We start from the raw sequence: 23,546 nt of genomic DNA on the forward strand, positions 1-23,546 counted from the left end.
ATAATATATTTTCCATAGAATAAAGGATATGTTATATAATTAGAAATGATAATGATCATAAAAATACTACACTATGTTGAGCCTTTCCTAGGCTGTACATTTAAATGTATTATTTCATTTATTCTCATAAAAAGTCACAGCCCTCTGAGATAGATATAATTTTCCTCATTTTCAGATGAGGAAACTAAGGCTGAAGACAAATAAAGAAAATTAAGGAAAATGATGGAACCTGGAGTTTTAGGACTCTGATCTCACATCCAAGGCCCTCTGATTTTCTGAGCGGTAGTGCGGTGAAAGGGAGCTACCAATGAGTACAGCCTTCCCCATTGTCCCAGAAGGACCCAGGGATAAATTTTAAGGGAAAAGGCAATAATTTCACACCAAGACCCTGCTGTAGGCTCTGTTGTTTCTGATGGCATAACAATCCAATCCACTGCTGCTGAGACCCAAGTTTCAGTAGGTAATGTGGTGAACCAGAGGGAACTAGTGGCTCTGGGGCCTAAAAGATGTAGGCTTTGTAATCACGTAGTACAGGAACCGAAGGGTGAAATTTCTCATCAGTGTCAACGCGGTGACTTGTCAAATAGATGGTGCCGGGAAAATTGGAAATTAGAAAATAGATCCTTTCCCTCTCAAACATCAAACTAAATTCCAGATAAACCGAAAGTTGGAATAAAAATGAAAATGTAAAGATCTTCATGGGGATAGAATAGTGCTGTATCTTGATCACGGTGATCATCACATGCATCTATATATGTGATAAAATGGCTTAGAATGAGGCATACCCATTGCACTGCTGTCAATTTCCTGATTTTGATAGTGTGCTATAATTATCTAAGACATAGTCACTGGGGGAAACTGGGTGAAGGGTACATAAGACTTCTCTACTATTTCTGCAACTTCCTGCGAATCTATAATTACATCAAAATAAAAAGTAAAAATAAAATTTGGGCACCTGGGTGACTCAGTTGGTTAAGCATCTGCCTTCAGCTCAAGTCATGATCCCAGGGTCCTGAAATCAAGTCTGGCATCTGTCTCGCTGCTCAACAGGGAGTCTACTCCTCCCTCTACCCCTCCCCCTGCTTGTGCTCTTTCTCTCTTTCTCAAATAAGTGAAGTTTTTTTTTTTTTAAAGAAAACTTTCCTTAAAAAAAAAGTAAAAATAAAATTTAAATATAATCATAAAAGAAATAGAATATAGTAAAACTGAATAGCTGAACATGGCATGGCTAAAGAGGTATCCAATTTTTGAAAAATGATAAATTTAACCACCCATAAGTGAAACATTTCTAATGTCCAAAAATACAAAATTGAAAGGCGGACACTCAGATGTTTTCCACATATATGACAAATGAGGGTTAGTTAATTCAGTATCCTTTATATACTGGTTAAATTGTGGACTCTGGTTGAAAGAGCCCAAGTCCTGGGATTAAAAATCATGACTCTATCACTTGATAGCATGTGACTCAGAAAGTTACCTTCACTGAGCTTCAACTTTACCATCTGCAAGATAAGGATGGTGCTTCCTCAATGAGCTGGTGTGAAGATTAAAAGAGTCACTAAGGAAATAGTATCTGGAGCATAGTAACACATGCAGTATTAGCTAAGTTAGTTGTCGTTTCTGATAATTGATACCATTCAATACAAAAAAAAAAAAAAAAAAAAGATAAATCCCTCTGTGATTCCAGACTCTCAGCTATTCAGGATCTGGCTGGGAAAAACTCATTCTTGAGAACTCTGGACAGATCGGCCTGATATAATGATATCCTCATGCTAAGTCAGGCCGGAACATTCATCCTGACAGCTGACGAGCTGCGGTAAAGCAGGCCTTTACCCTTGTGGTCACCTTTGAGTGAGCTAGAATTCCCTGCTCTCTTCAACACGTCTACCTCTGTGGTTATCCATCCTGCTTCCCATCTAAGGGAGCTTCGAGTCCACTGTAACTAGGTAATGGGATGTTGGTAAGAGCCCCTCATGCTGGTAACCAGTGTTGTCATCTGTGCTCTCCCATGCAATATCTCTGTTAATCCTCACGGCGTCCTTGTTGGGTAGGTATGACTATCTCCATTTAGTGAAGAGAAGTCAGTGAGTGCCCAAGATCACACAGCTGGCAAGTAGTAGCACCTCATGGAAAAACCAGTTCTTCTGAATCAAAAGCCTGGTCATTTCCTGACTGGTGGGATCCCCTTGGACCCACATTATAAGCACCAAGCCCAAGCTGAGACTTCCAATAAGGATCTATAGGGCTCCACATTTTTCTAATGTGGAGTTTTGGACAACTTTGTTGACTCTTGATGGGCTTGACTGTTTTCTTCCTGATTGTTGTCAGTGTTCCAAATAGAAGTAGTTGCCATGCAAGTCTCGCCTGGGCAAGTCAACTGCTGCTATAGTTAGACCACACTCTAGTGCTTTCTGTGTTCTATAAGATGCTTTAGAGCTCTGTCTCTCCCAGTAGATTGGAGGCTCATGGAATACAGGGACCACATGTTGTCATTAGTTTGTATCCACTGAAAACAACTAGTACAGTGGACTATAACTGTAGATTGTTGGCCTCCTGATCTGGAACAATGCTTGAAAAGGCAGACTTGGTCCATATTTCTGTTTGAGAAGCTTTTGTGTAGATGAATGACCTCCTGGATTTATGAGTATAGAGACCTGAATTGACAGTTACCTGGGTACCAAGGAGGAGAAAGAGTATTTGCTCTGTTGCTAGCTCTTGGAGCTAAGAGTGGAATTCTCATCATCCTCATAAAATCATTATCCAGGGTGATCTTGGGCAAGTGATTAAACTATACTAGGGTCTCTTTCCCCACATTATGGAAGGAACTTACCCATTTTTCAGGAAATCTACTCTGCAAGATGGCACCTCCAATCCTTCCGACCTCCAAAGACACTTGAGTATTTACAGAGAGTTAGGGCTCAGATTTGGTGTGGGCAACTGCCAGCACTCATGGAGAGCATAGATACAGATAGGCATACATGTTCATTCTCTCTCTTTCTCTTTTTCTCTCTATGCCCCCCTCTTGCATATTTCTCTTTTTTATAATACTCTATGTAGATATTACTTTGATGTTTTCCCTTGGAGTCACAAAAGGGGGCAGGAATGATAGAATGGCTTTGTTAGGTGTATGGAAAAAACAAATTGCCTCTAGCCAGAATCTTTTTGCACACCGTATGGGCTGGCTTGAGAGCAGCATGGTCTTTGACTGTAACACGTTCCATGTTTAGCTCTGGTTTACAGGTCAGGGCCCCACAGGATAAGGAATTGGCCCAGGTAAAGCCATTTCAGTGATCTTTTACGGAGCTGGGAACCCCACGTGGGTGCTTGTAGGGCATTAATAAAAACACCTTGCTCGACAGTCGTCTTGACCCTGAAAACATGGAGTCCTCATGTTGATAGATGACCGTGAAACTGCAAGTAGCTTTACAGTAGGTTGACCCCCAAAGCAAAGAAGGTTAAAGTGAGGTGGACTCAGTGCCTTTAAAAATACACATAAATCTAACGTACCAACAGCATGTGCTCCAGACGGCAATGCTGAGCACACGGGGGAGGAAAAGCAGACAGATGCCTACAGCCCAAAAAGCTGAGAAGGTAATTTGTGGCTTTTGGAGGTAGTGAATAATGATTTAACGTGGTTTTCTCCACTTTGATGGTTTTACAGAAAAGTCACATGAAAACGTGTTTTCCACTCTATTATTTCCCTCACCTGAAACAGTGCCAAGTCTCTTGCATGTTGGGAAAAATATCTCAACAGAATCAACAGTCGGAAGCTGGATTTTAAATTTCTTCTAAACTTGCTCTGCAGCCTGCCTGCCCATCCAGGGAAACAGTAAAGGTGCGAGAGCAATCGGGTCATTGATAATTCTCTCTCTACTGCCACCTAGACAATCCGAGGGAGACCTCCCCGCTGCCTTCAGAGGGCCCTGCCTCCCGCAGAAGGCTCGGGCTTCTGGTGGCGGTGAGGGCTATTTTGGGAAGCCAGTGCTTGGCTGGGTTTACATAAAGGGCTGATGACAAAGTGAGAATCACATCCTGTGATGATGTAACCCAGGTGGGTCTCACAGTCGTCTGAGTCTCTGAGGCATTTCCAGCGCTTCGCCTTGACAAGCGTGGGTCAGCGAGGGGTCCTAAGAGTGGCCCAGAGGGGTACCGGGGCCTCCAGGCCTGAGGCTGAGCTTTTAGAACCTGCCTCTCTTTAACTTGCTGTGTGGCTCCAGCCAGTACTTGAACTCCTACTTAAACTCCTACAAGTCCATTTCCTCCCCTGAAAGGCAGCGGGGAGCCCCCCACTCGCCCACAACACAGAACTTGGTGGAGCTGTGGCAAGATGGCACAGCACGGTCCCCTTCCCCAACTGGGCTGGGCCTTCTCAACAGTGAAGAGGAAAATCACTTGCCACCCAATGCAGCTGGTGGGATGAAATCCGGTCGAAAGGAGATCTGAGATGCACCTTCCCTCTGTGCCCAAATGGTTTGGGGGCTCTGAGCAATCCATCCTGTATATATAACTCGGTTTCCTCAAAAAACATCCTGTCATCTTCCAGATAATCATCTGGCAAATACCATGCCCTGGGCCAACGTACAATGACCTCTCCGGACACCTGCCTTTCAAGAGGCAGGCAGCAGGCAGGGCCCGCGAGCAGCACAGTGGTGCCGTGGGAGCCGCCGGCTGCCCTGCCCAGGCCGCCGGGGCCTCGGGGTGCTGCCGCGGTGGGTGAGCTCAGTCTTCCGAGGGGCCGGCCTGGCCGAGACTGGGGTGCCCCGCCACACTCGCTTCCTAGAGCACAAGTTCAGCCAAAGCCACATTAAAAGATGGTTGCTTCACGTTGGCAGAACTTTTCAGGAGGCACCAAATGAGGGTGCGTGGGAGGGGGAGTGGGCAACAGTGTCAGAACATGACGAAGCCGAACAAACGTTTCCTGTCCTCACATTTAAAATCTCCGATGGGGGTGGAAGGCAGCCTCAGAGGCCCGGGGCTTTCCTGAAGCAACTATAAAAGGAAGGAATGATAAAAGGAGCCAGGGCTGGAGCAGGCTACTACCAGCCAGACCAGAGGTGGGGCAGGGGGGTGTTGGGGAGAAGTTTCCCTCCCAGGCCCGACCCTTGCTTGCAATCTTCAGGCCGGGGTTGCTGCAGGAAGCTTTTTCGAGGGGATGTGAGCTTTGGTTTGGTTTCTCTGGTGGCTCTCTTCTCAGTGACTGGCTGCAGGTGACCAGACCTGGTCTTCACAAGTTCCCACTGTAGATACACTGCAGAAGTCGGGCAGCAAACAGAGGCATCTTTGCGCATCCCCCCACCTCCTGGGTGGTATCCCACAAGATGTATTACCTGCCCAGGAAGTAGCCCCTACTACCCGATGCCTTGCCCTTGAAGTCAGGAAAAGCATCTACTGGGACCGGGGCCATAACTCAGATATAAGACCATCGACACAGACGGTACCTAGGTTTCTTTCGTGTGATTTCTGAGACAAGGCAAAGTCTTAGAGCCTTCCCTCTGACATCTGCCCATTTCCAGCTGCAACAAAAATAGGGACTCACTGATCTGAAGCAGAACAAATGGAAAACTCTTCAAAATACCCAGATAGCATGATTGGCCTATTTCCATCAGCCTTCCAAGTTACTCAAACTGCAATAGGCTACTGGGGATGCTTCCCATGATGGATTCTCCCTGAGTAGACTCAATGCTTAGGTCTCACATTTCTTGACCACTTAACTCCTTCAATGTCAGATCCTGTGCAGCCAAGGCCTGAAAGACCCATCTCCTAAGGAAAAGAGAGGTTCTCCTGAATGTGTCCAGAGTCCCCAGGCCAAAGATGGGACCGGCGATGTGAGAGCAGAGCCGTGTAGCTGATGACCATGCACTGTGCCATTTAAGACGCAGAGCGTAAGTCAGGCTTTCAAGAGGTTCACGCATCTCAGAGGCCCAGGGATTGTGTTTGACTCACATAGTTTAGAATTCTTGCACCCACACTTATCAGTGGCATCATCTGCTTTGTCCTTGTTCTACCCTCCCCTAGAAATTGAGAGACACATGCAGCTGCCTACAGAAACCACAGAGATTTCTCCAATAAAGGAAAGTCCACTGAAAAGGGGGAAAAAATGTTTCAGAGAGGCTCCAAGGGATGCCTGGGGGGCTCAGTGGTTGAGCATCTGCCTTTGGCTCAGATCGTGATCCCAGGGTTCTGGATCGAGTCCCGTGTCGGGCTCCCTGCATGGAGCCTGCTTCTCCCTCTGCCTGTGTCTCTGCCTCTCTCTGTGTGTCTCATGAATAATTAAACAAAACCTTAAAAAGAAAGAAAGAAAGAAAGAAAGAAAGAAAGAAAGAAAGAAAGAAAGAAAGAGAGAGAGAGAGAGAAAGAAGAAAAAACGTTCTGAGTTTCATTGGCTTGGAGGTTAAATCAAATAATCCAGGTTCCAATTCTGATTCTGCTAACAATTAAATAATGAGGGATCCCTGGGTGGCGCAGCGGTTTGGCGCCTGCCTTTGACCCAGGGCGCGATCCTGGAGACCCGGGATCGAATCCCACGTCGGGCTCCCGGTGCATGGAGCCTGTTTCTCCCTCTGCCTGTGTCTCTGCCTCTCTCTCTCTCTCTGTGACTATCATAAATAAATAAAAATTAAAAAAAAATTAAAAAAAAAACAATTAAATAATGAAATACGCACTTTACAGATTTCAAGCTCTTTAACATTAGGTAATTTGTTTGACCTTCATAACAAACCTTGAGTGAGGAGGAGAAACTTTGTCATCCCTAATGTGCAGATGAGCCAGTCAAGTCTGAGGTCTGCATAACCTGCCAAAGGTCCCATTTCTATATCGGCTGAGCTGTTGTCACGGTACATGGCCTGAGCTCCTTGTCTCCCCAAGTCATGACCTCTCTTACCTGAACACACATGGCTACTCACTCTCCCCCCCCCGCCGTGCTCCCCTTAACAGCTGCTCTTAGCACAAGATAAGCTCCTCCCTGTAACTTGTCACTCATCTTACTGACCCTCAAGGCCAGAAACTTCCTGGAGGACAAGGAGCATGTAAAGCCCATCTTGGATGGCTTGAGGACACGGCACTGCATCCATCTTGCATACAGCACGTGCTCTGTAAATATTTGGCAAGTTAAACCAAACTGAATCAATCTGGGCACCTGGGTGGCTCATGGGTGGAGCATCTGCCTTCAGCTCAGGGAGTGATCTAGGGTCCTGGGATCTAGTCCCACATCAGGCTTCCTGCAGGGAGTCTGCTTCTCCCTCTGCCTGTGTCTCTGCCTCTCTCTGTGTCTCTCATGAATAAATAAATAAAATCTTTAAAAAAAAAAAACCTGAATCAATCTGATAAAATTGCAAAATAGGTAAATCTTAGCATTGCCCTTCATTCCATAACCCCTGGTTCTCAACCTCAACTCCTGCCTGTCAAAACCTATACTCCAAGATCACTCAAACACATAAACTGTGTGATTGATAGGAACTTAAAATGTTTTATGTCACTGCAGGTAATACTTGAACCCAGTAGATGTGGCTCTAATTAATTTCAGGCACAGCCAGAAAGTCTGGGATGACTTGGGAGTGTCAGGGCCTTCCCAGCAGGCCAGAAATCACATTTAGAACTTCCTGGAACTTCAGCCTGTACAGAAATCACAGGCATTCACAGTCACCCACCTTGGTTTTCCTCATCTATGAGTTGAAAAGCATGAGTCATAAACTGTTGGAAGTATTTTTAACTCACCAATTATTTGGATAGTAAAATGTAATGCTTCAACCCTAACTGAATGCTAGGGACAATCTTAGCAACCAGTTAGACAAAGTTGACTTTGAAACCAAAGAACAAGTCCAAGAGAAAAAGAGTAAGCTATTTAAAAAGATAATGTTGATATCCTGATAGGTATAACTCCAAGCACCTGTGAACGTGCCGTGCAAACAATCAGGTGCCATTGCTTCTTCCTCTTCCTTGCGGACCGTGTGAGGAGGCCTGCCCCGGTGGAGGCTGCAGCCCGAGTACCTCTTGGCCCTGAGCCTGCACTCTGCTTACAGGTGGACCCGTGCTAAGGCTTCTATACTCTGGAAGATTCTGGAGCCTCACATCAGGGGTGAGCGCAACCCCTGGCCTTTGCTGTTTGCACTCTGAGCCACTAAGCTGCCCCTGCCATCTCCCCCTCCCTGGCAGCTCGAACAGCCTCAGCTCAGGCCACCTGAACCCGCAGGACTCACTCAACAGACATGGCCTCTCCCTCTCCCGTGGCCTCTAGGCCCTGATGTCACCCTGCCCCGGCTATGCCTGACCACTGGTTCCCCATCATGCTCTCTGCCCATCCTCAAAACTTGCTCATGCTGCGCTTTGCCTCGAATGCCCACCCCAGGAACTCCCACCTGCCCTTCAAGACTCAGCTCACGTGACCTGGGAAGTCTCGCCTGAGTGCCAGGTTGAGTCTTAGAATCCCTTCCTCAAGCACAACGTTAATGACTGCATAGTAATTCGTGTTCACATCTCTACTTGTGGCCTCAGAGTTCTGACAAATGCCTGGCACTTGTGAGAACCGAGGAAAGAGCGTGCTGACTGGCTAAACGAATGGATCTACTGCAATGAGGTGCAGTCTTACCCATCACCTCAGACCCCTGGGAAAAAAAGGCCAAAAGTGCTTTGAGATGTTCCTCAGAGCCTAGCACAGTGCCCGGTGCAGGTTACCAGTTATTAAGTAACACTGGACCACATCATTCTTCCCTTGACCAATCTCTGAATTTAGCCATCATGTCTTGACTGTCTACTACATACACGCATCCACCAGGCATTATGGAAGAAACAATCAGCTAAACTGAGGGGCCAGAGGGGTCTAGAGTCAAGAGGAGTAATAGATTCATAAACAGGGGAGAGTCGTCCGGGTCTGAGTGCGCGGCCAGCTGCTCTTTGTAGGGGAAACAGGGAAGACTTAGCCACGGAGATGAGTGTTGACGCAGATCTTAACTGATGAGCACACGGATATACTTTTCTTGAGCTTGTTTAGCTGTGTATGTGTGCCCGTGTGTGTGTTTTGGTTCTGTGCTACTACCATCCACAGAATACCCTGGTATGGATATTTATGCAAATGCTAATTACACACTAATTACACACTATAATCTAAAACTCCCCTTGGTTATTTTCTGCCAACACAACATCCTCTTGCACATCTCTAACTTTTTAGCTGTTCCTTGGATGACAGTGGTTTTAACATTCCGCAGACCCTGGTTTACCATCCCTGAACTGCTTCCTCTCCTGAGTCCTGTTAATCTCTCATGTTTATTACCAGTTATTCAGCTGCAGTCATCGTGAACAGTAGCGTGTTCTCCCCCACAGTAATAAATATTCATGTGTTTATGAAGTAACAAAGACAATGTAGCTGAGCATGAAGAGCTGATGTCAACAGCCAGGACTGAATGAAACACAACATTCAGTCGATTAGCAATCCCACATCTTCCTGGAGGCTTAATTGTTTCAGACAGGAGGCTGGAGCTCGGAGGTTGGAAGTTTTGATAATGACTACAGGATGGGAAGGAAAACAAAAGATACAATTGGCTAGTCATGGCTCTGGGTGTCATTTCTGTTTCACAACAGCGTGTGGGGAAGAAACCTTTTCACGTTGTTTAATTTATCCCTTGGAGATTGGGATGGTCCACGAGTCCAAACAGGAGATACAGCCTGGACGGTGAGAAGCGGAGCCCCGCTAGGAATTGAGGGGCTGTCTGCAATGGGGACTCCTAGTCTGAATTTGTATTCAAATGCACTCAATGCACCTATTGGCTCAGGGACAGCTACTGTAATGACACAAATATATATTTCTTTTTCCACGATTCCTGTCTGGTGGTGTCTAAGAAGCAATGCAAAGTTACTCTAGGAGTGCTTTGAAATAGTATTTGCTTCAGCGGTACGTATACTAAAATTGGAACAGTTCAGAGATTAGTGTGGCCCCTGGGCAAGAATGGCATGCAAATGTGAAAACAATCTCGGGGTTCTTTTTTTTTTTAAGAGTGCTTTGAAATATTAAAAGGTATTTGCTGGACATGGGCTCCAGTACACTAAGTACTGGATACAGTACACTAAGCAAATGCCCATGAAGATGTATGATGTCAGACAGAAAAGAGAGAAGAAAGAGGATGGCTGCGTGGAGTCGTGGATGAGCACTTTGTACTCGGAAGAGCGCTTAGAGACCCAGCTCTGCCACTCACCAGCCAGGAGACCTTAGAAAGCTGCTTAACCTCTCCAGGTCTGTCTCAGCATCTCCTTGAGGCAGGGCTTCTTAACTGGGGGTGATTTTGTGTGGCCTGCTCAAGTGCAGATGGCAATTTCGACCCCCACCTCCACCCCCAGCAACACCTCCCAAGTACTCATCTCATGTCCAATGCCGACTTTAATCTTTCCTGAAACCGAGGCTTCTGTCATAAAACAAAGGAGGTGGTCAGCACAAAGGTATCTGACTTTCTGACCAAAGCCACCAAATGACCAGGTGACCCAGTTGTATCAGACTTGTCTAATTTCCCCCCCAAATGTCTCCAGGCATGCTGTCCTGATTCACCCTGCTACTTCTTGAGGCAAGGTGCTAATTTTATCTTAGAAAAGGGCAGCACCATTTCTGAGGCAGTGACACTTTCTAAAAAGAGAAATCTGGCCACTGATGGCAAAAATCGTTTTATGTCCTTTTTGTCTTGTTTGCTCAGCAAGACCAAAAGAGGACAGATTCCCATCTTTTCTCGTTGACTTCACCAAGGGCAGGGTTCCGTTTAGAAGTCAGGAAGAACAATGTGGAAATTGTTCACTAACAATGTGGATCATTTTCAGACAATCCCCAGAAAATCTGGGATAAGTTAGGTGGGAGAGAGATAGATGACAGTATGTGGAAAACTTTATTTATGAATGTTAATAAAATTTCTATTGCAAAGGAAATACTAGAGACAAAACCGAAAAGCCCTACATTGAGAATGAAGCTTATTCCAGCCCGACTCTGAGAAGCAAACAAGCCAAAGACCGATTCATTAAGTGCCAAGTTCAAGGGAGGGATGGCAGGCTAGAGCTACAGCTGGAGAAGTTCCCCTCCTCAGGGTTTTGCCAAGAGCCTGCTCATATGCTTTGCAAACCATGATAGATATGGGAGGGCAGACCTGACATCCTTGCTGAGCTTTCTCCGCGTCAGCGCTCTGCAGCATGGAAAGAAGTTGGTAGGTTTGAGATGAAAGGTAATCTTCCTCATTCACACTTGGGACCTTTGACAGAAATTTTCAAAATGGAAAACAAAAATGGCAGCCGGTCAACATCAAGATTCCAATTTTTACAACATCTGGAGGTGGCTGTTGAAGACAATGGCTGATACAACCCGGATGGACGGGTGCTTATGGGAGTATGCACCCCCAAGAAACATCCAGGTATGTGTCGGTTATGCCGTGGAAAATGACATCTTTAATTTGTTTGAGCTGTGGGAATGTTTTCAAAAAGTGTGGTGAGAACAAGGCAGACCCAAGTTTTTGTGGCGGCTTGATATGCTGACTCCCATTTTCCACAGGTCGGAATGATATTGTCCTAAAACAGCAATTGAAAAGTATACCAACTCCTTAGATCCTTCCAGATCGTGGGAAGAGTAAATATTTTAACCGCATATAGTAACTAGGATTTTAGAGGAAGTGAGTTTCCGTTAAAGTGTCATCGAGGTAAGATGAAATTTTCAAAATTGTAATACCAAGGACTATGCTGGACATCAGGCTCCAGAAGAAAGCCAGGCTCTCTAAAAAGTTGGCTAATCTTTATTCCAGGATTATATCTTCCAGAACATGTGCCCAAACGCTTTAAACTCAATGAGAGTCAGTATAGCATGGGAGCCAAACAGTGTGACCTTTGCGGTCCAAAGGTCTGGGTTCAGATCTCAGCTCTGATAATTGTGTGACTTTGGGAAACGTATTCCTCAGCTTCCTCCTCTGTTACATGGACATAATTATGGTAACTCATGGTATCAAACGGTGAATGAGTGAGTGCTTGTGAAGCAACGTGAAAGAACAGTGCCTGAAATATTTTAAGCCTACCCTCAATCTGGCTCTCCTCTGATCGCATCCTCACACAGACCTTGTGAGGCGAGCGCTATCCATCATTTTCAGCTCGCACATGGGAAGGTGAGGATTTAATAGGTAAGTGAACTTGCTCAAGAATGGACAGCTCATCAAGGGTGGAGACAGTACTTGGAATCACCTGTTCTCAGGCCAAAGCCCAAGCTCCACTATGTAATGTATTTGAGAATATGACTGTGGGGAGGAAGAGTTGGTCTTTCCTAATGAAGAAAATAAAATATTTGCGAGGGCAGGAGTTAAAAAACTCTCCATGACCCCCTAAGGTGCATCTGCAATTCCATTCCTCTCCCCAGAGCACTTAGAAGAGGGGTGATTGGGTGTGATTACAAAGATGACCACTATCAAAACTCTCCTGACCTCAGCTTTTTCAGGTCACTTCCTTAACACTTGGCCCCAAAGCATGACTATTTGAAAGCCTTCCTCCTTCCTCTTTCCCAACAGCCTTCCCAAGGATGTGCACTTATCGCCACCTAGTCTGTGACTGGTAGCATTTTACCCAATGAGTCAACTCATCCGTTGACTTCTGGGTGAAGGCAAAGAGGCCTGGCAAGTTCTCTCAGGATTTTTTTTAATAAAGATTTTATTTATTTATTTGAAAGATAGAGAGAGAGAGAGAGAGAGAGAGAGAGAGAGAAAGCATGGGTCGGGGGGAGGAACAGAGGGAGGAGAAGCAGACTCCCTGCTGAGCAGGGAGCCGGACTTGGAGCTCCATTCCAGGACCCTGGGATCACAACCCGAGCCTAAGGCAGATGCTTAACCACCTGGGTCACCCAGGTGCCCCTCTCTCAAGATTTCAAAAGGAAGGTTATTGTTGGTGCCTGAGCCCTATCCGTACCCATCTTTCTCCTGGGACCCTCCCTCCTGTGCCACTACCCCTGCCAGTAATCGAGGCTCTGAATTGTTCTTGGGTCAGTAAAAGTGTCTGCAACATCCGCCGATTTCATGGCTCTGTTTTGTTGTTGTTGTTGTTGTTGTTCTGTTTGTTTGTTTGTTTGTTTTTTGTCCAGTATCCCCTCATTCAAAGATACCTCTTGCATTCTCAGTAGCTGTACCATGGAAGCCTGGAAAACCAGGACCTTCAAGCTCTCCAATGCATTCTGTTGCTGTTCTTTCTAGACCTGGAATACCTTCTTCTTTTCCCTATCCCGCTCCCCAGCTGTTTGCTCTGTTAACCCAAAAAACTCCTACCCCTCCTTTTAGGGGAAGACAGATGTCACACTTCATTGCAGCTCTCCTAGCCCACAGGAACATCTGTGTCCCCTTGCAAGGCAACACTGTTACCTTCTTTGCATTCTTCGATCTCTCCTAATCCTATTGCATTTAGCACACTGAATCATAATCTTTCTCTGTTCAGTGCCTAATATACTCTTGAGATGTAATAGCCACTCAACAGGGCTTATTGAGAAAAACCATTGGGCGAATTGCCACGGGCAAAGCAGAGCTGGTGTAGTAAGAATGAGTATAGTTTTTGATATCAGAGATCTAGGTTCAAATTCTGGTTTGGTCACCTCCTAGCTATGTGACCATATGCAAGACCCTTATAAACCTCTGTTTCTTCATCTATGAAACAGACAGTATTGTTAGAAGAAGCAAATGAGAAAGGAGTATAAACATCTTTGCTACATGGTGCACATCTGACAAATTTTTGTGTCGCTCTTAAATTTTTTTTTAAATTTTTTTTTTGTATTTATTTATGATAGTCACACACACAGAGAGAGAGAGAGAGAGGCAGAGACACAGGCAGAGGGAGAAGCAGGCTCCATGCACCGGGAGCCCGACGTGGGATTCGATCCCGGGTCTCCAGGATCGTGCCCTGGGCCAAAGGCAGGCGCCAAACCGCTGCGCCACCCAGGGATCCCTCGCTCTTAAATTTTGCACACATTTTCTTCTCTTTATATTCCTCCTCTCCTCTTCGACCCACACACTATTTCTTCTTAGAGCAGAGGAATGTAGCTGTTGAAAGTTTGGATAAAAGTGAATTATAATGACAGGTTTTAGGAGAATCCCTTCAAGCAAAGTCTAGAGGGAGATAACCATTTGACTTGAATGCCACAAACCTGATACCAAATGTGGCCTTAGTGTGGAGATGGCCGTAGGATTTTTTTTTTTTAAGATTTTATTGATTTCTTAGAGAGAGAGAGAGAGACCGAGCACAAAAGTGGGGAGGGGCAGAGGGAGATGGAGAAGCAGACTTCCCACTCAGCAGGGAGCCCAGTGCAGGGCTCCATCCCAGGACCCCAGGATCATGACCTGAGCCAAAGACAGACACTTAACCGACTGAGCCACCCAGGCGGCCCTGGGTGTAGGATCTTAAGCCAATGGACTTTAATATTACTGGGCCCACGGAAAAAGTCATCACCATTATGGTGTAGATATAGCAGGCTATCTTGGTTTGGCTCCATTAACATTTTAATATGTCTAACATGATTGTTCTGATTCTACTCTCACCAGAAAGCTGGGCCTGCCTTCTGGGGAGAATTATGGATGATGTTGATTTTGACTCTTTCCAGACCCCTATGGCTGTGATATTTCACAATCAGGAAACAGCATGGCTTCTGATTATGATCTGGCTGTCAGAAGAAAACTTCTGGTCTTATTTCAGTAAGTCGCTCAAGTAAATTAATCAGTTTTTTGGAGTCTACCACAAACTCACATTCATTTTATCTTACATGAGGCAATGCCAATCGACCTAAACATAAACGTGATTTCTGGCATCCTCAAGGACAGGTCCAGGTCACCCCAAGACTTCATTTAGCTTTGTTTCCTGACCCCCACATTCCTACAGATTTCATCAGTATTCTTTGAGATCCTCAGTTCTCTAATAATAGGCAGTTCCAATCTCAGTTTTTCCTAGGTCCTCCTCTTCGACCTCCAAGAAAAAAATCAGAGAGCCAAATGCAAAAGGCCTAAGTATATTCCATCTTGATGGACTATTGTCTTTGCCGTTGGAGGAGAAACAGGCCTTGTCAGTGACTTTTGGTCACAATCTTAGGTCCTCCTAAAGATTCCAGCTTAAACGTGTGTATGGATGAATCTCTCTTAGTTCATTGATGTGACTTACAGTAAGACCTATAAAAATGTAGCATTTCAATAATTAATGTGTAACTTAATTAGTCAGGGGGAAGAAATCAGCACTTAAGAACAATAATATTTGATTTATGGAGCATATTGAAAGGGGACTGAATAGAAAAGCTAAAGTCTGCAACATTTTCTTGTTTTAAACTCTCTTTTGAACAGAAGTCAGCTCACATCACAAAAATGGTCTTGTTCATACATATAATGATACTGTAAATACAAGTTTTAAAAAGAGCTTTAAGGTAACAGTCGCAGACAACCAAATTGTAACCATTATGTTTACCATCTTGGCCCATGTCCCAAGCTCCACATGTTTTTGGCATAGTTGTTTTTTTTTTTTTTTTTAACTCAACAGTAAGGGCTCAAATATGAAGATCCCCTTTTGTTGCTATTTCAAATGCATAAGAGAACAAATCCATTTATCTAAATATGAATTTGAAACTCTTTGGAGTATGGTGACCATATGCATCAATCCTCAGAAAGTAAAAGCAAAATATTAACTTCCCTTTCTGTTGGAACACTTTAGATTTCTGACATGAGGAACTGATCCTATTAAGTGGTAATTTACAGTGGCTACTTATTGCTTAAATGTGGAAAATCCACAGGGGTAGACCACGGGAATTAAGGAGGAGAGGACCCTGAGTAAAATAATATGCGCAGCTAATCCTCATCATTCACTCTGTATCATTCTCTTCCATCCAATTCCCTACCCACTTCCTTACCTTCCAGCCCATCCTCTGAACCCCAGCTAGTCAGTTAAATGAGAAATGTCTGGCAGAGTTTGCTACAAGAATGTGAGTTGCAGCAAACAGATTGGTCTATTTATAAGAAATGATCCTTCTGCCATGGTTTCATATCATGCCATGATTCCAATTCCAAGAAGTTCCCCTGCCTTTACTATATGATGCCTTTCACTCAGTGAGAAGGAACAAACTATGGAGCAAGGGAAAGTGTTGTCTTTATGGAGGGCCAGCAAGTCAACAGCAGAGAGGCTCCATCTAAAATCAGAGAGGATAGTTACTCCATTAAGGTTGCTAAATTATTTCATTGGTCAGTTCCTCATAATGATCTTTCTTATCCGTTGAGAGTGACATTCTAAATAAACTATATTGCTCTTTCTTTGCTTGAAAATCTATGATTTTTTTTTTTAGTGAATTCAGACATAAAAAGATTAAAAACAAACAAACCCTGCCTTCCCATTATTGTTATTTTCTCCAGAATTTGGAGACCCATTACTGGCCATGAACTGGACATTCAAATCTTCTCTAGAACAGTGAGATGTGTGCTCCAGCAGAGTCTGCTTTTTCAATTACTTGATAGGCTTAAAATGAGTAAACACAGAGAGAAAAATGCAGGGTGTGGGAACTGGAAGACATGACGATCAGTCTGTGGCTTTCTGAGAAAGTCTTGCTTATAGTAAGTTTTTAAAGAAATGTAAAGTTAGGTCTTTTGCCTCAAAGTAAATTTCTTCCTTTCCTTCCTTCAGTGACAAACTATACAAGGAGGAGACAATGTATAAAACTCCCACTCTGGCCCCAAAGTCCCATAAATTAGCCTTTAGGTAAATCCATTCCATTTCAGAATTCCACAGTGGAACCTTAGAATGTTTACTCCCCCCAAAGTTTCCTGAAAATATGAATATAGAATTTAAACACTTAATCTCATCCACAAATATGCCAATTTTAAGGTAAATGCATTTTATCATATAAATTACTATGTGATAAGTTACATTATATATTATATGCAAATTATTTACTTGTAAATTCTTTTCTAACTAAAAAAAATAAAATTTTATTATAGTAAATTTGGAACATGCAGAAAAAATTTTTAAAAGCGGAAAAGTTACCCATAATCTCATTCCCAAAAACAATTAATATTAGCATTTGAGTATATTTTTCCCTTCCACAATTTTTTTATCTTGTATGTTACTTTTACTACAATTGTGATTAAAGTACACTCAAAATTTCACATCTTGCTATTGTCTCTGAAATATATACATTTTAATGATTTGATGATAATCTATTGTTTAGCAATAACTGCTTTGGGGCTTTGGAAGTTGTTTTTAATTTTTTATTATTAATGGTATCTTGGGACAAACATAAATTCAAAATAAATAAAAGTGCCATAGCAACTATTGTGATAATTGGGAATAATACCTAGTTTTTAATGTATTGGGACAAACTGGAACTCAGAAGCACAACGGCTAGTAGATCTTGAAGCATCTCACTTTAGATCTCTAGTGACAGAGACCTCTTTGGACTCTGCAGATCCAGCTGGAATTTTGGTAAGAGAGGGAGATGGAGTCTCTAATGGGATCCATTGCCACATGGACATGAACAAGAAGGTTCAGTCTATTGGACCAAGATTCATTGTACCATGGAAGGCAAAGGTCGTTACTTACACAACACTAATATTTACTCACTATAAGCACTAAAAATACTACCAAGATTTTTTACATTTCTATAACACCTGCCAGGTAGGTCTTAACATCTTGAATGTCCAATAAATTTTATGGAAGGATGAATAGCTCCATATTATCAAATGACTTCCTTGGTAAATAAGTTCATGGGCAAAACATATCTGAGCCTAGAATTCCAAATACACGCACATAAAATGAACAAGAATAATTTATCCTCACTATTCACAAGGATAGCCACCTCTACTTTGCTTGAGACCTGCTGGCTTATAGAAGCTAGAAGATTCCCTGAAGATGCCCTTAAAAGGCTCCCCATGACAGAGTTCCTAAGGAGTTCAACATAATCTTGTGAGGTATAGGTGGGGAAAACAATCAAAAGTAGAGGCTAGTGCTTGCTTCTCCCTCCTGAAGGAGGGAAATCTGCTGCAGCACCTCATGCCAACAGAGCATCAAGTGGTTGTAACATAACATAGTGTTCATTGGAAGAAAAAAGCATGGGCGTCCCCATTCCAGTTCCCCATGGATCTCTGAGGGTGTGAAAGAGGAATGTGGTTGCTCCTGAGCTCCTCAAGAAGGAACATAGAAGTTAGAAGAGGTGCATGAGCTGCGAGGCTGCAAAGAAGCTACCGGACAAAGCTAGGAGGCACTGCAGGCAGAAAAGCGACTGGCATCAACTACAGATAGAGCTAAAAGAAATTTTACCTGCAACTCTGTGAGGGGGCTGGAGTAAAGCTGGAAGTCGACATAGGTTGATGATGAAGGGAAGCATCAAAAAGTCATTTGAACAAAACAAATAGAGAATTAATCCAAAGTACAGCAATGGGATAAAGAGCTCCAGGATGGATGCCTTTCAGTAAATACTAGCTGATAAATAACCTAGTCTGTCATTGTTTCTCTTATCATAAACATTACATCAGCAGAGTCTACCAATATCAGAGAAAATAAGACAGAACCAGAGATAGCTGCTCATAATCAAGGGTCCCCTGGTGTCAGATCTCTGCTTCCCCGTCCTTCATCCTCCAACAATGGAGCCACGCCTTGCTTGGAAAAGGGCAATTAGATGTGATAGGTTGAACACAAATATTTATTATCACTCCCTTCCAATTCTCCATGAAAATGATAGGGGAAGGAGTTTTCTAATGAATAAACCTAAAAGGACTAAGAGATGAAGGAAGGACAGAAGATGAGAGATGGTAGCAACATTTTGTAGGCTGAAAATGCAGTGGATGGGTGGTCATTAACTTAGAGATGGGGAAAAGTTGCACCTATGGAGTGGAGGTGGAACAGTGAGGAACAAGCATGTTTAAGCTGCAAAACCCTGGAACCAGAGGCACCAGCAATCTGGAAAAGGTGGAGGAGCAGGGTAAAGGTGTAAACCAAGGACTTGCAGATAATTGATGTTGACTGCCTCTCCCCACACTTTCTGGAGAGGCGGAACACGATCCACAGCTGAGCACAAAAGTGATATTCCATGCAGGAAACCAGACAATTAAGTAAACTCTGCATGGCAATCATGAGATTCCCTAGCGTCCTTCCTCAACTTGGCTCAGGCTTAAAACCCACAGGCAGAGATTTGTAGGATTGCTCTCCCAAGTACTGAATGGACCAAGAGAATAGATCTGTAGATGCTGATATTTGGGGTCCTCCAGGGAAAGAGTCTTCATATCAGCCGGCATTCAAAAAGCAATCAGTCCACAAGACCTGCCCTCAGCCACAAGATTCCTGTCAGCCTTTTAGTGTCATCTTCTTTAATATGAATAGATACTCATGACTTTATTTCTATGTTCTAAGCATCATTCAAAGCACATTTTCTTTTTTTACACAATGAAAATTGTGTTGCTTCACTTTATCCTTTACATGTAGTATTCATGTTTTACACACATACATATAAATTTATTTTAATCATCATAACAACCCTATAAGGTAAGTACCATTATCATTCTCATTTTTTCAAAAGGAAACAGGTACCTAAAGACTACGTAACTTGGTCAAGGTCAAAAGCTGTAAAGTGGTGTGGCCAGTTTTACAATCTTTCAATTTGGAACCAGAGCCCAATGCTTCTAATCTCTACATTATATCGCCTCAAAATAACAGTAGAGACAAAATTAGGCAAACAAGGAAAAAGGGAAACAGTGGAAATAGGCAACCAAGGGCCAAAAGAAAAATGTAAATAACTATAACACATTTATTCAATTAACTCATTGCATCCATTTAAAGCAAAACGAAACAAAACACCAAGATGCTCTCTTACTGAGGGAACAAGACGATTCAATAGGTGAGTTGAAGGTAGAATTATAGAAGGAAGAGACAAAGACAGAAACTAGGAGAGAAAACTGAGATGATCTATCTAGAGAAGAAAGAGTAGGGATCCCTGGGTGGCACAGCGGTTTAGCGCCTGCCTTTGGCCCAGGGCGCGATCCTGGAGACCCTGGATCGAGTCCCACATCGGGCTCCCGGTGCATGGAGCCTGCTTCTCCCTCTCCCTTTGCCTGTGTCTCTGCCTCTCTCTCTCTCTGTGACTATCATAAATAAATAAATTTTAAAAAAAAGAAAGAAAGAGTAAGCTGTGACTATGAAATCAGCAAAGAAATAATACAAGAAAACCTCCAGATTAATGAGCCTGTGAATGTTCACTCAACAGAATAAATGATGAGTCACACTAGGACACCACCACTGATAAATATTCAGCCACCAAATATAAAAAAGAGTATTCTGGAAGTTTCTAGGGAGGAAAGTAAACACAAGGAGGGTAAAGATGTGTTATGGCATTAGGCATCTCAACAGCAATTCTGAGACAGAAGACAGTGAGTAGCACATAACCAAGTAACAACAAAAGGTGAAAATAAAATAAAAAGCTTTTCCAACAGGCAAAGTTTCAACAATATTATGTCCCTTTTGTCTTTTTTACTGATAGGAAGACAGTGTTCTAGAAAATAGCACCAAACTGATGATGCAGAGAAGCTTTAAGAAGTCATTTGAACAGCAGCACTAGAGAGAATCAATCCAAAAATCAGAGCAATAGGATGCATGTTGTTAGGTAAATACTCACTGATAGATCAACTGTTTTGTTGTTATTGTTGTTCATCTTACAATGGAGTTTTACAACTCCAGTGAGAATTTAGGTGTGAATTACTACTACAAACACAGAAAACCAAGAAATGGATAAATAGGTCAGCTGTTAAATTCAGAAAAATGTAGGTGTGCCTGGGTGGCTCAGGTCAGTCAGGTAAACGGCCAGCGCTTGATTTTGGCCTAGGTCATGATCTCAGGGCCTGTTTGAGATTCTCTCTTTCCTTCTCCCTCTGTCCCTCCCCCTACTCACACTCACTCTCTCTCTCTCTTTCTCTTTCTCACAAATGATCTTTGAAAAAAAGTATAAAAAGTAAAATATGTTTATAGAACAGTATGTGTCTTAGTTGTGAGAAATATTTATCTACTCTTAATAATGTAAACACTGACTACTGATTTAGGCAAAAACAGTCACCAATTATGGTGGAACGGGATGAGGGGAAAAACAGGTTGTGAGCTGTGTGGGAGATGATCCCAGACAGCTAAATCCTCACTGTCTATAGGACAGAATAAATATATGGCTACAATTCCAAGACGCTAGAAGATAGCAGAACTATGTTATTTAGAAATGTGAGGTAATTAGTGGAAGAAACAACTTTATGAGTCTTCAGAAAACAAGAATCAGAAGAGGAGATGCGGGGGGAGCAAAAGGATGCTGCTTTTCACTATAAACCTATGAGTTCTGCTTGTTTCTTCAAACCATGTATATGTATTATTTTGATAAAATGACTTTTTAAAATTACACGGAAAAATTTTTAAAGGTTGGATTAGGGGATCCCTGGGTGGCTCAGTGGGTTAGCACCTGCCTTCAGCCCAGGGTGTGATCCTGGGGTCCCAGGATCGAGTCCCATGTCAGGCTTCCTGCATGGAGCCTCCTTCTCCCTCTGGCTGTGTCTCTGCCTCTCTCTCTGTGTCTCTCAAGAATAAATAAATAAAATATTTTTTTTAAAAAAAAAGGTTGGATTAGCATCTCAGAACTGAACTTCAAGTAAAATCTCACACTGCTTTGCATCTCTATCCCATAGCCACACACAGACTATTAGGTCCCCAAACATATCATGTCCTTATATCCTATGATCCATCTCCGGCTACTAACATCTTGGTTTTAGCTTGGTGAGACCCAAGCCAGACTTCCGACCTACACCGTTATTAGATAATATACTTGTGTTGTTTTAAGCCACTATATGCGGCAATCTGTCACGGTAACAATAGAAAGCTACCAGACTGCCAGTTCCTAAACCAACTCATGTAATTACTACTAATGGGAGAACCTTGAGTGACCAACTGAGGATGTGTATGGACACTCAATAGGCTTAATAAATCCATAAACTTAAAATTCATTAGAAAGATCATCTTATCTTCTCAAGTGACCAGGGTCAACTGTGAGTCAAGCGATGGAGGCACCCACCTACCCATCAAACACTGATCAATATTTTTGAGCATGGCCAAGAGGTCTGAAGCTTCCCACCATGGTAAAGGAAGCTTCAAACAACCCAAATTTCTTCCACACTTTCCTATTATAGCCATTCCTATCAAATGCATCCGAGCCAGTGGGATGGGTTTATGATGGAGTATGAATATTTGTAAACACCCAAGATAGAAGCATAGGCTCTGACTTCACAAGGAAGCCCTACAAAAAGAGGTAGTTTTGAGCACAGGTGAGCATGTGGAAAAACCAACCTGCTCAAACAGCTGTGTGTGTGTGTAGCAACATCAGCGAAAGTGTCAGGGCTAACTCAAGTTTAACAACAGGTGCAAACTGTCCCTTACTTCAACCTGAGAGCCAGCACATGAAGAAAATAGCTCTGATTTTCTTTTCTTGTTGTAAACTTCTTTTAAAATCGAGATGTAATTATCATATAACACTGTGTATATTAAGGTGTGCAACACGCTGCCTTCATACATTTATATACTGCAAAACTGTAGTGTTAGCTAAAACCTCCATCATGTCACATAATTATCACTTCTTTTTTGTGGTAAAAACTTTGATCCATGAGCCACCCAGGTGCCCCAAAACTTGTTTAAACATTGATATTAAAAACAAATAAACAAAAAATTCACGATGTTTAAGTATATAATATAGTATTGTTGATGCAATGCTGTACATTAGATTTTCAAAACAGACTCATTTTCTCACTGTAAGTTTATACCCTTTGATGCACGACTCCTCGATTCTGCTCCCCCCAGAGTCCTTAGTAAATCGCCATTCTATTCTACTATTTCTGTGAGTTCAGCATTTTTAGATTCCACATATATGTGAGATCGTACGGTATTTGTCTTTCTCTGTCTGTCTTCTCACTTAGCATAATGCCCTCATGGTCTGTCCATGTGGTCACAAGTGACAGGATTTTCCTTTTTCTCATGGCTACATACTATTCCATTATATATATAAACTATAATATATATCATATATATTATATAATATTCCATTATATATTATATATGATATATATTCCATTATATGTATATATGTATATACTATATGTATATATATATAATGGACTATTATGCAGCCATTTTATATATGAGAAAAAAGGAATAAATGGATATATGTGTATATATCACATATCAATTATTGCAAATAGTGCTGTAATAAACATAATGCAGATATCCTTTTGATACCCTCTTTTCATTTCCTTTGGATAAACACCCAGAAGTAGAATTGCTGGATCATATGGTTGCTCTGTTTTTAACTTGTTGAGGAACTTCCATACTGTTTTCCATAGTGGCTGCACCAATTTACATTCCTGCCAATAGTATAGTAGGATTCCCTTTTCTCCACATCCTTGCCAACACGCGTTGTTTCTTGTCTTCTCCGTGATAGCCATCCTAACAGGTGTAAGGTAATATCATTGTGGTTTGATTTGCATTTCCCTGATGATTGTGATGTTGGGAACTTTTCCATGATCTTTTCTTAC

General features: G+C 42.8%; 1 protein-coding gene and 1 non-coding gene across 3 annotated transcripts in view; one reads left to right on the forward strand and one right to left on the reverse strand.

Moving 5' to 3' along the window:
• The window catches only part of SUGCT (succinyl-CoA:glutarate-CoA transferase), a 725,292-nt gene that overhangs the window by 142,723 nt on the left and 559,023 nt on the right, over positions 1–23,546 (reverse strand). The gene's annotated exons all lie outside the window — the stretch shown is intronic.
• Positions 9,869–9,980, forward strand: LOC121472403. The gene has a single exon (XR_005982885.1). It is a non-coding gene; the product is annotated as a U6 spliceosomal RNA (small nuclear RNA).

Source organism: Vulpes lagopus, chromosome 11 (genome assembly GCF_018345385.1).
Source record: "Vulpes lagopus strain Blue_001 chromosome 11, ASM1834538v1, whole genome shotgun sequence".
Classification (NCBI taxonomy): domain Eukaryota; kingdom Metazoa; phylum Chordata; class Mammalia; order Carnivora; family Canidae; genus Vulpes; species Vulpes lagopus.